The sequence below is a fragment of the Thalia democratica genome, chromosome 9, assembly GCF_965202585.1.
Source record: "Thalia democratica chromosome 9, ktThaDemo2.hap1.1, whole genome shotgun sequence".
In the NCBI taxonomy this organism is placed as follows: Eukaryota; Metazoa; Chordata; class Thaliacea; order Salpida; family Salpidae; genus Thalia; species Thalia democratica.
Window position 1 is genome coordinate 40,094,085 of NC_139173.1, and position 15,547 is coordinate 40,109,631.

A 15,547-nucleotide genomic window follows, 5' to 3' on the forward strand; every position below is an offset into this window, starting at 1 on the left:
TAGTTATTGTAGAAGTTGAAGCGTATTAAATACATGTGTATTTGATTTACAAAGCACGTACTTGTTAATTTTAGCCAAAGTTTAGACTAAAATAAAAGTTTGTTAAAGTCTATATGATAAAAACAAAACTAAACTTACAAAACTACAGACCTTGAGAAGTATTTTGAAATGTTATTTATGAAAAATAAATAGTTATTGTAGAAGTTGAAGCGCATTAAACACATGTGTGTTTGATTTACGAAGCACGTACTTGTTAATTTTAGCCAAAGTTTAGACTATAATAAATATTTTTTAAAGTCTTTTTAATAAAAACAAAACTAAACTTACAAAACTACAGACAATTAGGAGTCTTTTGATATGTTATTTATTAAAAATAAATAGTTATTGTAGAAATTGAAGCGCATTAAAAACATGTGTGTTTGTTTTACAAAGCACGTACTTGGTAATTTTAGCCAAAGTTTAGACTATAATAAAAGTTTTTTATAGTCTTTATGATAAAAACAAAACTAAACTTACAAAACTAAAGACATTTAGGATTCTTTTGATATGTTATTTATCAAAGATAAATAGTTATTGTAGAAGTTGAAGCGTATTAAATACATGTGTATTTGATTTACAAAGCACGTACTTGTTAATTTTAGCCAAAGTTTAGACTAAAATAAAAGTTTGTTAAAGTCTATATGATAAAAACAAAACTAAACTTACAAAACTACAGACCTTGAGAAGTCTTTTGAAATGTTATTTATGAAAAATAAATAGTTATTGTAGAAGTTGAAGCGCATTAAACACATGTGTGTTTGATTTACGAAGCACGTACTTGTTAATTTTAGCCAAAGTTTAGACTATAGTAAAATTTTTTTATAGTCTTTATGATAAAAACAAAACTAAACTTACAAAACTGAAGACATTTAGGAGTCTTTTGATATGTTATTTATTAGAGATAAATAGTTATTGTAGAAGTTGGAGCGCATTAAATACATGTGTTTTTGTTTTACAAAGCCCGTTTTTGGTAATTTTAGCCAAAGTTTAGACTAAAATAAAAGTTTTTTAAAGTCTTTATAACAAAAACAAAACTAAACTTACAAAACTACAGACCTTGAGGAGTCTTTTGACATGTTATTTATTAAAAATAAATAGTTATTGTAGAAGTTGAAGCGCATTAAACACATGTGTGTTTGTTTTACAAATCACATACTTGTTAATTTTAGCCAAAGTTTAGACTATAATGAAAGTTTTTAAAAGTCTTTAGGACAAAAACAAAACTAAACTTACAAAACTGTAGACCATTAAGAGTCTTTGATATGTTATTTATTAAGATAAATAGTTGTTGTAGAAGTTGAAGCGCATTAAACACACGTGTGTTTGTTTTACAAAGCACGTACTTGTTAATTTTAGCCAAAGTTTAGACTATAATAAAAGTTTTTTAAAGTCTTTATGATAAAATCAAAACCAAACTTACAAAACTACAGACAATTAGGAGTCTTTTGATATGTTATTTATTAAAAATAAATAGTTATTGTAGAAATTGAAGCGCATTAAACACATGTGTGTTTGTTTTACAAAGCACGTACTTGTTAATTTTAGCCAAAGTTTAGACTCTAATAAATATTTTTTAAAGTCTTTTTAATAAAAACAAAACCAAACTTACAAAACTACAGACAATTAGGAGTCTTTTGATATGTTATTTATTAAAAATAAATAGTTATTGTAGAAATTGAAGCGCATTAAACACATGTGTGTTTGTTTTACAAAGCACGTACTTGGTAATTTTAGCCAAAGTTTAGACTATAATAAAAGTTTTTTAAAGTCTTTATGATAAAATAAAAACTAAACTTACAAAACTTAAGACCATTAGAAACATTTTGATATGTTATTTATTAAAAATAAATAGTTATTGTAGAAATTGAAGCGCATTAAACACATGTTTGTTTGTTTTACAAATCACGTACTTGTTAATTTTAGCCAAAGTTTAGACTATAATAAAAGTTTTTTAAAGTGTTTATGATAAAATAAAAACTTAACTTACAAAAAAAAGAAGGACATTAGGAACATTTTGATATGTTATTTATTAAAAACAAATAGTTATTGTAGAAGTTGAAGCGCATTAAACACATGTGTGTTTGTTTTACGAATCACGTACTTGTTAATTTTAGCACAAGTTCGGTAGGACTTTTTATGTGTACTATTTTATGGGCACTATTTTATGTGTAGAATTGCTGCAATCAATTCTACCTATAATTTGATGTGATGTCATTAACATTATGTGTAGTAATTACATGTTGCTGCAATTAAGTTGCTGCAATTAAATGAAAAATAAATTACTGTCCAGGCCTTATATAAATATTATAGATAGTTTTTGAGTTTTAAATTTATAAACAAACAAATAAAAAAAACTTGAATACACATAAACCAATAGTGTGATTCATTTGTACATTTATTTAAATTGTATTTTTAAACTAACAGAAGTAGTGGCTAGACTTAATAAAAGATTATGGATAGTTTTTTTTAAGATTTAATAAAGAAAAAAAAAACTTGAATAAACTTAAACCAATTGTTTGATATAAAATTGTATTTATGTAGTTTATATTTTTTATATTAACAGAAGCAATGGCTTGGCATATTATAAATATTTTGAAATTTTTATTTATTTAAGATTTCATAAACAAAATAAAAAAATTAAAATTGAACACACATAAACCAATTGTTTGATTTATAGTTGTATATATGTAATCTACATTTAGTAAACTTATAAAAGTAGTGGTTTGCTCTTATGTGTACTATTTTATGGGCACTATTTTATGTGTAGAATTTTATGCTTCAATCAATTATATTCAATGGGTAGTATTTAGATGTTGCTGCAACTAAATGAAAAAAAAATATTGTTCAGGCCTTATATAAATATTATGGATAGTTTTTGAGTTTTAAATTTATAAACAAACAAACAAACAAACAAAAACTTGAATACACATAAACCAATAGTTTGATTTATTTGTACATTTATTTGAATTGTATTTTGTAAACTAACAGAAGTAGTGGCTAGACTTATTAAAATATTATGGATAGTTTTTTTTAAGTAATATTTAATAAAAAAAAAGCTTGAACACACTTAAACCAATTGTTTGATTTAAAAGTAGACAATATCTTATTTTTACTTAATTGCAGCAACATCTAAATACTACCCATAATTTAAATGAAATCACATAAGTTAATTGAAGCAATTCTACACATAAAAGAGTGCCCATAAAATAGTACACATAAGGCCAAACCACTACTTCTATAAGTTTACTAAATGTAAATTACATATATACAACTATAAATCAAACAATTGGTTTATGTGTGTTATATTTTAATTTTGTTTATAAAATCTTAAATAAAGAAATATCCAAAATATTTATAATATGCCAAGCCATTACTTCTGTAGTATAAAAAATATAAATTACATAAATATACTTTAAAATCAAACAATTGGTTTAAGTGTAATCAAGCTTTTTTTTTCTTTATTAAATCTTAAATAGAAAAATTATCCATAATCTTTTAATAAGTCTAACCACTACTTCTGTTAGTTTACAAAATACAATTCAAATAAATGTACAAATAAATCAAACTATTGGTTTATGTGTATTCAAGTTTTTTTTTATTTGTTTATTTATAAATTTAAAAGAACAAAAACTATCTACAATATTTATATAAGGCCTGGACAGTATTTTATTTTTATTTAATTACAGCAACATCTAAATACTACCCATAATTTAAATGAAGTCATATAAAACTATGGCCATAATTGATTGAAGCAATTCTACACATAAAATAGTGCCCATAAAATATTACACATAAGAGCAAACCACTACTTTTATATGTTTACTAAATATAAATTACATATATACAACTACAAATCAAACAATTGGTTTATGTGTGTTCAATTTTAATTTTTTTATTTTGTTTATAAAATCTTAAATAAAAATTTTTTTCAAAATATTTATAATATGCCAAGCCATTACTTCTGTTAATATAAAAAATATAAATTACATAAAAAAACTTTTAAATCAAACAATTGGTTTAAGTTTATTCAAGTTTTTTTTTTCTTTATTAAATCTGAAATAAAAAAATATCCATAATCTTTTATTTAGTCTAGCCTATACTTCTGTTAGTTTACAAAATATAATTTAAATAAATGTACAAATAAATCAAACTATTGGTTTATGTGTATTCAAGTTATTTTTTATTTGTTTGTTTATAAATTCAAAACTACAAAAACTATCCATAATAATTATATAAGGCCTGGACAGTATTTTATTTTTCATTTAATTGCAGCAACTTAATTGCAGCAACATGTAAACACTACACATAATGTTGATGACATTACATAAAATTATAGGCAAAATTGATTGCAGCAATTCTACACATGAAATAGTGCCCATAAAATAGTACACATAAAAAGACCTACCCGCACAAGTTTAGCCTAAAATAAGAGCTTTTTAAAGTCTTTATGACAAAAACAAAACTAAACTTACAAAAGTACAGACCATTACGAGTGTTTTGATACGTTATTTATTAAAAATAAGCAGTTATTGTAGAAGTTGAAGCGCATTAAACACATGTGTGTTTGTTTTACAAAGCACGTACTAGTAAATTTTGGCCTAAGTTTAGACTATAATAAAAGTTTTTTAAAGTCTTTATGATAAAAACAAAACTAAACTAACAAAACTACAGACCTTTAGCAGTCTTTTGATATGTTATTTGATAAAAATAAACAGTTCTTGTAGAAGTTGAAGCGCATTAAACGCATATGTGTTTGTTTTACAAAGCACGTACTTGTTAATTTTAGCCAAAGTTTAGACTATAATAAAAGTTTTTTAAAGTCTTTATGATAAAAACAAAACTAAACTAACAAAACTACAGACCTTTAGAAGTCTTTTGATATGTAATTTATTAAAAATAAACAGTTCTTGTAGAAGTTGAAGCGCATTAAACGCATATGTGTTTGTTTTACAAAGCACGTACTTGTCAATTTTAGCCGAAGTTTAGACTAAAATAAAAGTTTTTTAAAGTTTTTTTGATAAAAACAAAACTAAACTAACAAAACAACTGACCATGAGGAGTCTTTTGATATGTTATTATTTAACAAAATAGTTATTGTAGAAGTTGAAAGGCATTCAACACATGTGTGTTTGTTTTACAAAGCACGTACTTGTTAATTTTTAGCCAAAGTTTAGACTATAATAAAAGTTTTTTAAAGTCTTTATAATAAAAACAAAACTAAACTAACAAAACTACAGACCTTTAGAAGTCTTTTGATATGTTATTTATTAAAAATAAACAGTTCTTGTAGAAGTTGAAGCGCATTAAACGCATATGTGTTTGTTTTACAAAGCACGTACTTGTTAATTTTAGCCAAAGTTTAGACTATAATAAAAGTTTTTTAAAGTCTTTATGATAAAAACAAAACTAAACTTACAAAACTACAGACCATAAGCATTCTTTTCATATGTTATTTATTAAAAATAAATAGTTATTGTAGAAGTTGAAGCGTATTAAACACAAGTTTGTTTGATTACAAAACACGTACTTGTCAATTTTAGCCGAAGTTTAGACTATAATAAAAGTTTTTAAAGTCTTTATGACAAAACAAAACTAAAAATACAAAACTACTGACCATTAGGAGTCTTTTGGTATGTTATTTATAGAAAATAAATTGTTGTTGTAGAAGTTGAAGCGCATTAAACACATGTATGTTTGTTTTACAAAGCACGTACTTATTAATGTTAGCCAAAGTTTAGACTATAATAGAAATAATTTAAAGTCTTTATGATAAAAATAAAACTAAACTTACAAAACTGCAGACCTTTTGGAGTTTTTTGATATGTTATTTATTAAAAATAAATAGTTATTGTAGAAGTTGAAGGGCATTAAACACATGTGTAATTGTTTTACAATCACGTACTTTATAGTTTTAGACAAATTTAGCCTAAAATAAAAGTCTTTAAAGTCTTTATAATAAATAAAAAACTAAAATTACAAAACTACCGACCATTAGAAGTCTTTTGATACGTTATTTATTAAAAATAAATAGTTGTTGTAGAAGTTGAAGCGCATTTAACACATGTGTGGTTGTCTTACAAAGCACGTACTTGTTAAATTTAGCCAAAGTTTAACCTAAAATAAAAGTTTTCTAAAGTCTTTATGATAAAAACATAAGTAAACTTACAAAACAACAGACCATTAGGAGTCTTTTGCTATGTTATTTTTTAAAAATAACTAGTTATTCTAGAAGTTGAAGCGCATTAAACACTTGAGTAAATGTTTTACATTCACTTACTTGTTAATTTTAGCACAAGTTTAGCCTAAAAGAAAATTTTTAAAGTTTTCATGAGAAAAAAAAACTAAACTTACAAAACTACAGACCATAAGGAGTCTTTTGATATGTTATTTATTAAAAATAAATAGTTGTTGTAGAAGTTGAAGCGCAGTAAACACATGTGTGTTTGTTTCTCAAAGCACGTACTTGTAAAATTTAGCCCAAGTTTAAGCTAAAATAACACTTTTTAAAGTCTTTATGATAAAACCAATACTAAACTTACAAAACTATAGACCTTTAGGAGTCTTTTGATATGTTATTTATTAAAGATAAATAGTTATTGTAGACGTTGAAGCGCATTAAACACATGTGTGTTTGTTTTACTAAGCACGTACTTGTTAATTTTAGCCAAAGTTTAGCCAAAAATAATAGGTATTAAAGTCTTTATGATAAAAACAAAACTAAACTTACAAAACTACAGACCATTAGGAGTCTTTTAATATGTTTTTTATTTAAAATAGATAGTTATTGTAGAAATTGAAGCGCATTAAACACATGTGTGTATGTTTTAAAAAGCACGTAGTTGTTATTTTAGCCAAAGTTTAGACTACAATAAAAGTTTTTTAAAGTCTTTATGATAAAACAAAACTAAACTTACAAAATTAGAGACATTTAGTAGTCTTTTTATATACTTTTTATTAAAGATAAATAGTTATTGTAGAAGTTAAAGCGCATTAAACACATGATTGTTTGTTTTACAACGCACGTACTTGTTGATTTTTAGCCAAAGTTTAGACTATAATAAAAGTTTTTTAAAGTCTTTATAATAAAAAAAAAACTAAACTTACAAAACTTAAGAACATTAGGAACATTTTGATATGTTATTTATTAAAAATAAATAGTTGGTGTAGAAGTTGAAGCGCATTAAACACAAGTGTAATTGTTTTACAAAGCACCTACTTGTTAATTTTTACAAAAGGTTAGACTATAATAAAAGTTTTTTAAAGTCTTTATAACAAAAACAAAACTAAACTTACAAAACTTAAGAACATTAGGAACTAACATTTTTAACTAATATTTTTAAACTAACAGAAGTAGTGGCTAGACTTAATAAAAGATTATGGATAGTTTTTTTTAAGACTTAATAAAGAAAAAAATAACTTGAATAAACTTAAACCAATTGTTTGATATAAAATTGTATTTATGTAGTTTATATTTTTTATATTAACAGAAGCAATGGCTTGGCATATTATAAATATTTTGAAATTTTTATTTATTTAAGATTTCATAAACAAAATAAAAAAATTAAAATTGAACACACATAAACCAATTGTTTGATTTATAGTTGTATATATGTAATCTACATTTAGTAAACTTATAAAAGTAGTGGTTTGCTCTTATGTGTACTATTTTATGGGCACTATTTTATGTGTAGAATTTTATGCTTCAATCAATTATATTCAATGGGTAGTATTTAGATGTTGCTGCAACTAAATGAAAAAAAAATATTGTCCAGGCCTTATATAAATATTGTGGATAGTTTTTGAGTTTTAAATTTATAAACAAACAAACAAACAAACAAAAACTTGAATACACATAAACCAATAGTTTGATTTATTTGTACATTTATTTGAATTGTATTTTGTAAACTAACAGAAGTAGTGGCTAGACTTATTAAAATATTATGGATAGTTTTTTTTAAGTAATATTTAATAAAAAAAAAGCTTGAACACACTTAAACCAATTGTTTGATTTAAAAGTAGACAATATCTTATTTTTACTTAATTGCAGCAACATCTAAATACTACCCATAATTTAAATGAAATCACATAAGTTAATTGAAGCAATTCTACACATAAAAGAGTGCCCATAAAATAGTACACATAAGGCCAAACCACTACTTCTATAAGTTTACTAAATGTAAATTACATATATACAACTATAAATCAAACAATTGGTTTATGTGTGTTATATTTTAATTTTGTTTATAAAATCTTAAATAAAGAAATATCCAAAATATTTATAATATGCCAAGCCATTACTTCTGGTAGTATAAAAAATATAAATTACATAAATATATTTTAAAATCAAACAATTGGTTTAAGTGTAATCAAGCTTTTTTTTTCTTTATTAAATCTTAAATAGAAAAATTATCCATAATCTTTTAATAAGTCTAACCACTACTTCTGTTAGTTTACAAAATACAATTCAAATAAATGTACAAATAAATCAAACTATTGGTTTATGTGTATTCAAGTTTTTTTTTATTTGTTTATTTATAAATTTAAAAGAACAAAAACTATCTACAATATTTATATAAGGCCTGGACAGTATTTTATTTTTATTTAATTACAGCAACATCTAAATACTACCCATAATTTAAATGAAGTCATATAAAACTATGGCCATAATTGATTGAAGCAATTCTACACATAAAATAGTGCCCATAAAATATTACACATAAGAGCAAACCACTACTTTTATATGTTTACTAAATATAAATTACATATATACAACTACAAATCAAACAATTGGTTTATGTGTGTTCAATTTTAATTTTTTTATTTTGTTTATAAAATCTTAAATAAAAATTTTTTTCAAAATATTTATAATATGCCAAGCCATTACTTCTGTTAATATAAAAAATATAAATTACATAAAAAAACTTTTAAATCAAACAATTGGTTTAAGTTTATTCAAGTTTTTTTTTTCTTTATTAAATCTGAAATAAAAAAATATCCATAATCTTTTATTAAGTCTAGCCTATACTTCTGTTAGTTTACAAAATATAATTTAAATAAATGTACAAATAAATCAAACTATTGGTTTATGTGTATTCAAGTTATTTTTTATTTGTTTGTTTATAAATTCAAAACTACAAAAACTATCCATAATAATTATATAAGGCCTGGACAGTATTTTATTTTTCATTTAATTGCAGCAACTTAATTGCAGCAACATGTAAACACTACACATAATGTTGATGACATTACATAAAATTATAGGCAAAATTGATTGCAGCAATTCTACACATGAAATAGTGCCCATAAAATAGTACACATAAAAAGACCTACCCGCACAAGTTTAGCCTAAAATAAGAGCTTTTTAAAGTCTTTATGACAAAAACAAAACTAAACTTACAAAAGTACAGACCATTACGAGTGTTTTGATACGTTATTTATTAAAAATAAGCAGTTATTGTAGAAGTTGAAGCGCATTAAACACATGTGTGTTTGTTTTACAAAGCACGTACTAGTAAATTTTGGCCTAAGTTTAGACTATAATAAAAGTTTTTTAAAGTCTTTATGATAAAAACAAAACTAAACTAACAAAACTACAGACCTTTAGCAGTCTTTTGATATGTTATTTGATAAAAATAAACAGTTCTTGTAGAAGTTGAAGCGCATTAAACGCATATGTGTTTGTTTTACAAAGCACGTACTTGTTGATTTTAGCCAAAGTTTAGACTATAATAAAAGTTTTTTAAAGTCTTTATGATAAAAACAAAACTAAACTAACAAAACTACAGACCTTTAGAAGTCTTTTGATATGTAATTTATTAAAAATAAACAGTTCTTGTAGAAGTTGAAGCGCATTAAACGCATATGTGTTTGTTTTACAAAGCACGTACTTGTCAATTTTAGCCGAAGTTTAGACTAAAATAAAAGTTTTTTAAAGTTTTTTTGATAAAAACAAAACTAAACTAACAAAACAACTGACCATGAGGAGTCTTTTGATATGTTAAAATTTAACAAAATAGTTATTGTAGAAGTTGAAAGGCATTCAACACATGTGTGTTTGTTTTACAAAGCACGTACTTGTTAATTTTTAGCCAAAGTTTAGACTATAATAAAAGTTTTTTAAAGTCTTTATAATAAAAACAAAACTAAACTAACAAAACTACAGACCTTTAGAAGTCTTTTGATATGTTATTTATTAAAAATAAACAGTTCTTGTAGAAGTTGAAGCGCATTAAACGCATATGTGTTTGTTTTACAAAGCACGTACTTGTTAATTTTAGCCAAAGTTTAGACTATAATAAAAGTTTTTTAAAGTCTTTATGATAAAAACAAAACTAAACTTACAAAACTACAGACCATAAGCATTCTTTTCATATGTTATTTATTAAAAATAAATAGTTATTGTAGAAGTTGAAGCGTATTAAACACAAGTTTGTTTGATTACAAAACACGTACTTGTCAATTTTAGCCGAAGTTTAGACTATAATAAAAGTTTTTAAAGTCTTTATGACAAAACAAAACTAAAAATACAAAACTACTGACCATTAGGAGTCTTTTGGTATGTTATTTATAGAAAATAAATTGTTGTTGTAGAAGTTGAAGCGCATTAAACACATGTATGTTTGTTTTACAAAGCACGTACTTATTAATGTTAGCCAAAGTTTAGACTATAATAGAAATAATTTAAAGTCTTTATGATAAAAATAAAACTAAACTTACAAAACTGCAGACCTTTTGGAGTTTTTTGATATGTTATTTATTAAAAATAAATAGTTATTGTAGAAGTTGAAGGGCATTAAACACATGTGTAATTGTTTTACAATCACGTACTTTATAGTTTTAGACAAATTTAGCCTAAAATAAAAGTCTTTAAAGTCTTTATAATAAATACAAAACTAAAATTACAAAACTACCGACCATTAGAAGTCTTTTGATACGTTATTTATTAAAAATAAATAGTTGTTGTAGAAGTTGAAGCGCATTTAACACATGTGTGGTTGTCTTACAAAGCACGTACTTGTTAAATTTAGCCAAAGTTTAACCTAAAATAAAAGTTTTCTAAAGTCTTTATGATAAAAACATAAGTAAACTTACAAAACAACAGACCATTAGGAGTCTTTTGCTATGTTATTTTTTAAAAATAACTAGTTATTCTAGAAGTTGAAGCGCATTAAACACTTGAGTAAATGTTTTACATTCACTTACTTGTTAATTTTAGCACAAGTTTAGCCTAAAAGAAAATTTTTAAAGTTTTCATGAGAAAAAAAAACTAAACTTACAAAACTACAGACCATAAGGAGTCTTTTGATATGTTATTTATTAAAAATAAATAGTTGTTGTAGAAGTTGAAGCGCAGTAAACACATGTGTGTTTGTTTCTCAAAGCACGTACTTGTAAAATTTAGCCCAAGTTTAAGCTAAAATAACACTTTTTAAAGTCTTTATGATAAAACCAATACTAAACTTACAAAACTATAGACCTTTAGGAGTCTTTTGATATGTTATTTATTAAAGATAAATAGTTATTGTAGACGTTGAAGCGCATTAAACACATGTGTGTTTGTTTTACTAAGCACGTACTTGTTAATTTTAGCCAAAGTTTAGCCAAAAATAATAGGTATTAAAGTCTTTATGATAAAAACAAAACTAAACTTACAAAACTACAGACCATTAGGAGTCTTTTAATATGTTTTTTATTTAAAATAGATAGTTATTGTAGAAATTGAAGCGCATTAAACACATGTGTGTATGTTTTAAAAAGCACGTAGTTGTTATTTTAGCCAAAGTTTAGACTACAATAAAAGTTTTTTAAAGTCTTTATGATAAAACAAAACTAAACTTACAAAATTAGAGACATTTAGTAGTCTTTTTATATACTTTTTATTAAAGATAAATAGTTATTGTAGAAGTTAAAGCGCATTAAACACATGATTGTTTGTTTTACCAAGCACGTACTTGTTGATTTTTAGCCAAAGTTTAGACTATAATAAAAGTTTTTTAAAGTCTTTATAATAAAAAAAAAACTAAACTTACAAAACTTAAGAACATTAGGAACATTTTGATATGTTATTTATTAAAAATAAATAGTTGGTGTAGAAGTTGAAGCGCATTAAACACAAGTGTAATTGTTTTACAAAGCACCTACTTGTTAATTTTTACAAAAGGTTAGACTATAATAAAAGTTTTTTAAAGTCTTTATAACAAAAACAAAACTAAACTTACAAAACTTAAGAACATTAGGAACTAACATTTTTAACTAATATTTTTAAACTAACAGAAGTAGTGGCTAGACTTAATAAAAGATTATGGATAGTTTTTTTTAAGACTTAATAAAGAAAAAAAAAACTTGAATAAACTTAAACCAATTGTTTGATATAAAATTGTATTTATGTAGTTTATATTTTTTATATTAACAGAAGCAATGGCTTGGCATATTATAAATATTTTGAAATTTTTATTTATTTAAGATTTCATAAACAAAATAAAAAAATTAAAATTGAACACACATAAACCAATTGTTTGATTTATAGTTGTATATATGTAATCTACATTTAGTAAACTTATAAAAGTAGTGGTTTGCTCTTATGTGTACTATTTTATGGGCACTATTTTATGTGTAGAATTTTATGCTTCAATCAATTATATTCAATGGGTAGTATTTAGATGTTGCTGCAACTAAATGAAAAAAAAATATTGTCCAGGCCTTATATAAATATTGTGGATAGTTTTTGAGTTTTAAATTTATAAACAAACAAACAAACAAAAACTTGAATACACATAAACCAATAGTTTGATTTATTTGTACATTTATTTGAATTGTATTTTGTAAACTAACAGAAGTAGTGGCTAGACTTATTAAAATATTATGGATAGTTTTTTTTAAGTAATATTTAATAAAAAAAAAGCTTGAACACACTTAAACCAATTGTTTGATTTAAAAGTAGACAATATCTTATTTTTACTTAATTGCAGCAACATCTAAATACTACCCATAATTTAAATGAAATCACATAAGTTAATTGAAGCAATTCTACACATAAAAGAGTGCCCATAAAATAGTACACATAAGGCCAAACCACTACTTCTATAAGTTTACTAAATGTAAATTACATATATACAACTATAAATCAAACAATTGGTTTATGTGTGTTATATTTTAATTTTGTTTATAAAATCTTAAATAAAGAAATATCCAAAATATTTATAATATGCCAAGCCATTACTTCTGGTAGTATAAAAAATATAAATTACATAAATATACTTTAAAATCAAACAATTGGTTTAAGTGTAATCAAGCTTTTTTTTTCTTTATTAAATCTTAAATAGAAAAATTATCCATAATCTTTTAATAAGTCTAACCACTACTTCTGTTAGTTTACAAAATACAATTCAAATAAATGTACAAATAAATCAAACTATTGGTTTATGTGTATTCAAGTTTTTTTTTATTTGTTTATTTATAAATTTAAAAGAACAAAAACTATCTACAATATTTATATAAGGCCTGGACAGTATTTTATTTTTATTTAATTACAGCAACATCTAAATACTACCCATAATTTAAATGAAGTCATATAAAACTATGGCCATAATTGATTGAAGCAATTCTACACATAAAATAGTGCCCATAAAATATTACACATAAGAGCAAACCACTACTTTTATATGTTTACTAAATATAAATTACATATATACAACTACAAATCAAACAATTGGTTTATGTGTGTTCAATTTTAATTTTTTTATTTTGTTTATAAAATCTTAAATAAAAATTTTTTTCAAAATATTTATAATATGCCAAGCCATTACTTCTGTTAATATAAAAAATATAAATTACATAAAAAAACTTTTAAATCAAACAATTGGTTTAAGTTTATTCAAGTTTTTTTTTTCTTTATTAAATCTTACAGAAAATAAAATAAATAGAAAATAAATTGTTGTTGTAGAAGTTGAAGCGCATTAAACACATGTATGTTTGTTTTACAAAGCACGTACTTATTAATGTTAGCCAAAGTTTAGACTATAATAGAAATAATTTAAAGTCTTTATGATAAAAATAAAACTAAACTTACAAAACTGCAGACCTTTTGGAGTTTTTTGATATGTTATTTATTAAAAATAAATAGTTATTGTAGAAGTTGAAGGGCATTAAACACATGTGTAATTGTTTTACAATCACGTACTTTATAGTTTTAGACAAATTTAGCCTAAAATAAAAGTCTTTAAAGTCTTTATAATAAATACAAAACTAAAATTACAAAACTACCGACCATTAGAAGTCTTTTGATACGTTATTTATTAAAAATAAATAGTTGTTGTAGAAGTTGAAGCGCATTTAACACATGTGTGGTTGTCTTACAAAGCACGTACTTGTTAAATTTAGCCAAAGTTTAACCTAAAATAAAAGTTTTCTAAAGTCTTTATGATAAAAACATAAGTAAACTTACAAAACAACAGACCATTAGGAGTCTTTTGCTATGTTATTTTTTAAAAATAACTAGTTATTCTAGAAGTTGAAGCGCATTAAACACTTGAGTAAATGTTTTACATTCACTTACTTGTTAATTTTAGCACAAGTTTAGCCTAAAAGAAAATTTTTAAAGTTTTCATGAGAAAAAAAAACTAAACTTACAAAACTACAGACCATAAGGAGTCTTTTGATATGTTATTTATTAAAAATAAATAGTTGTTGTAGAAGTTGAAGCGCAGTAAACACATGTGTGTTTGTTTCTCAAAGCACGTACTTGTAAAATTTAGCCCAAGTTTAAGCTAAAATAACACTTTTTAAAGTCTTTATGATAAAACCAATACTAAACTTACAAAACTATAGACCTTTAGGAGTCTTTTGATATGTTATTTATTAAAGATAAATAGTTATTGTAGACGTTGAAGCGCATTAAACACATGTGTGTTTGTTTTACTAAGCACGTACTTGTTAATTTTAGCCAAAGTTTAGCCAAAAATAATAGGTATTAAAGTCTTTATGATAAAAACAAAACTAAACTTACAAAACTACAGACCATTAGGAGTCTTTTAATATGTTTTTTATTTAAAATAGATAGTTATTGTAGAAATTGAAGCGCATTAAACACATGTGTGTATGTTTTAAAAAGCACGTAGTTGTTATTTTAGCCAAAGTTTAGACTACAATAAAAGTTTTTTAAAGTCTTTATGATAAAACAAAACTAAACTTACAAAATTAGAGACATTTAGTAGTCTTTTTATATACTTTTTATTAAAGATAAATAGTTATTGTAGAAGTTAAAGCGCATTAAACACATGATTGTTTGTTTTACAACGCACGTACTTGTTGATTTTTAGCCAAAGTTTAGACTATAATAAAAGTTTTTTAAAGTCTTTATAATAAAAAAAAAACTAAACTTACAAAACTTAAGAACATTAGGAACATTTTGATATGTTATTTATTAAAAATAAATAGTTGGTGTAGAAGTTGAAGCGCATTAAACACAAGTGTAATTGTTTTACAAAGCACCTACTTGTTAATTTTTACA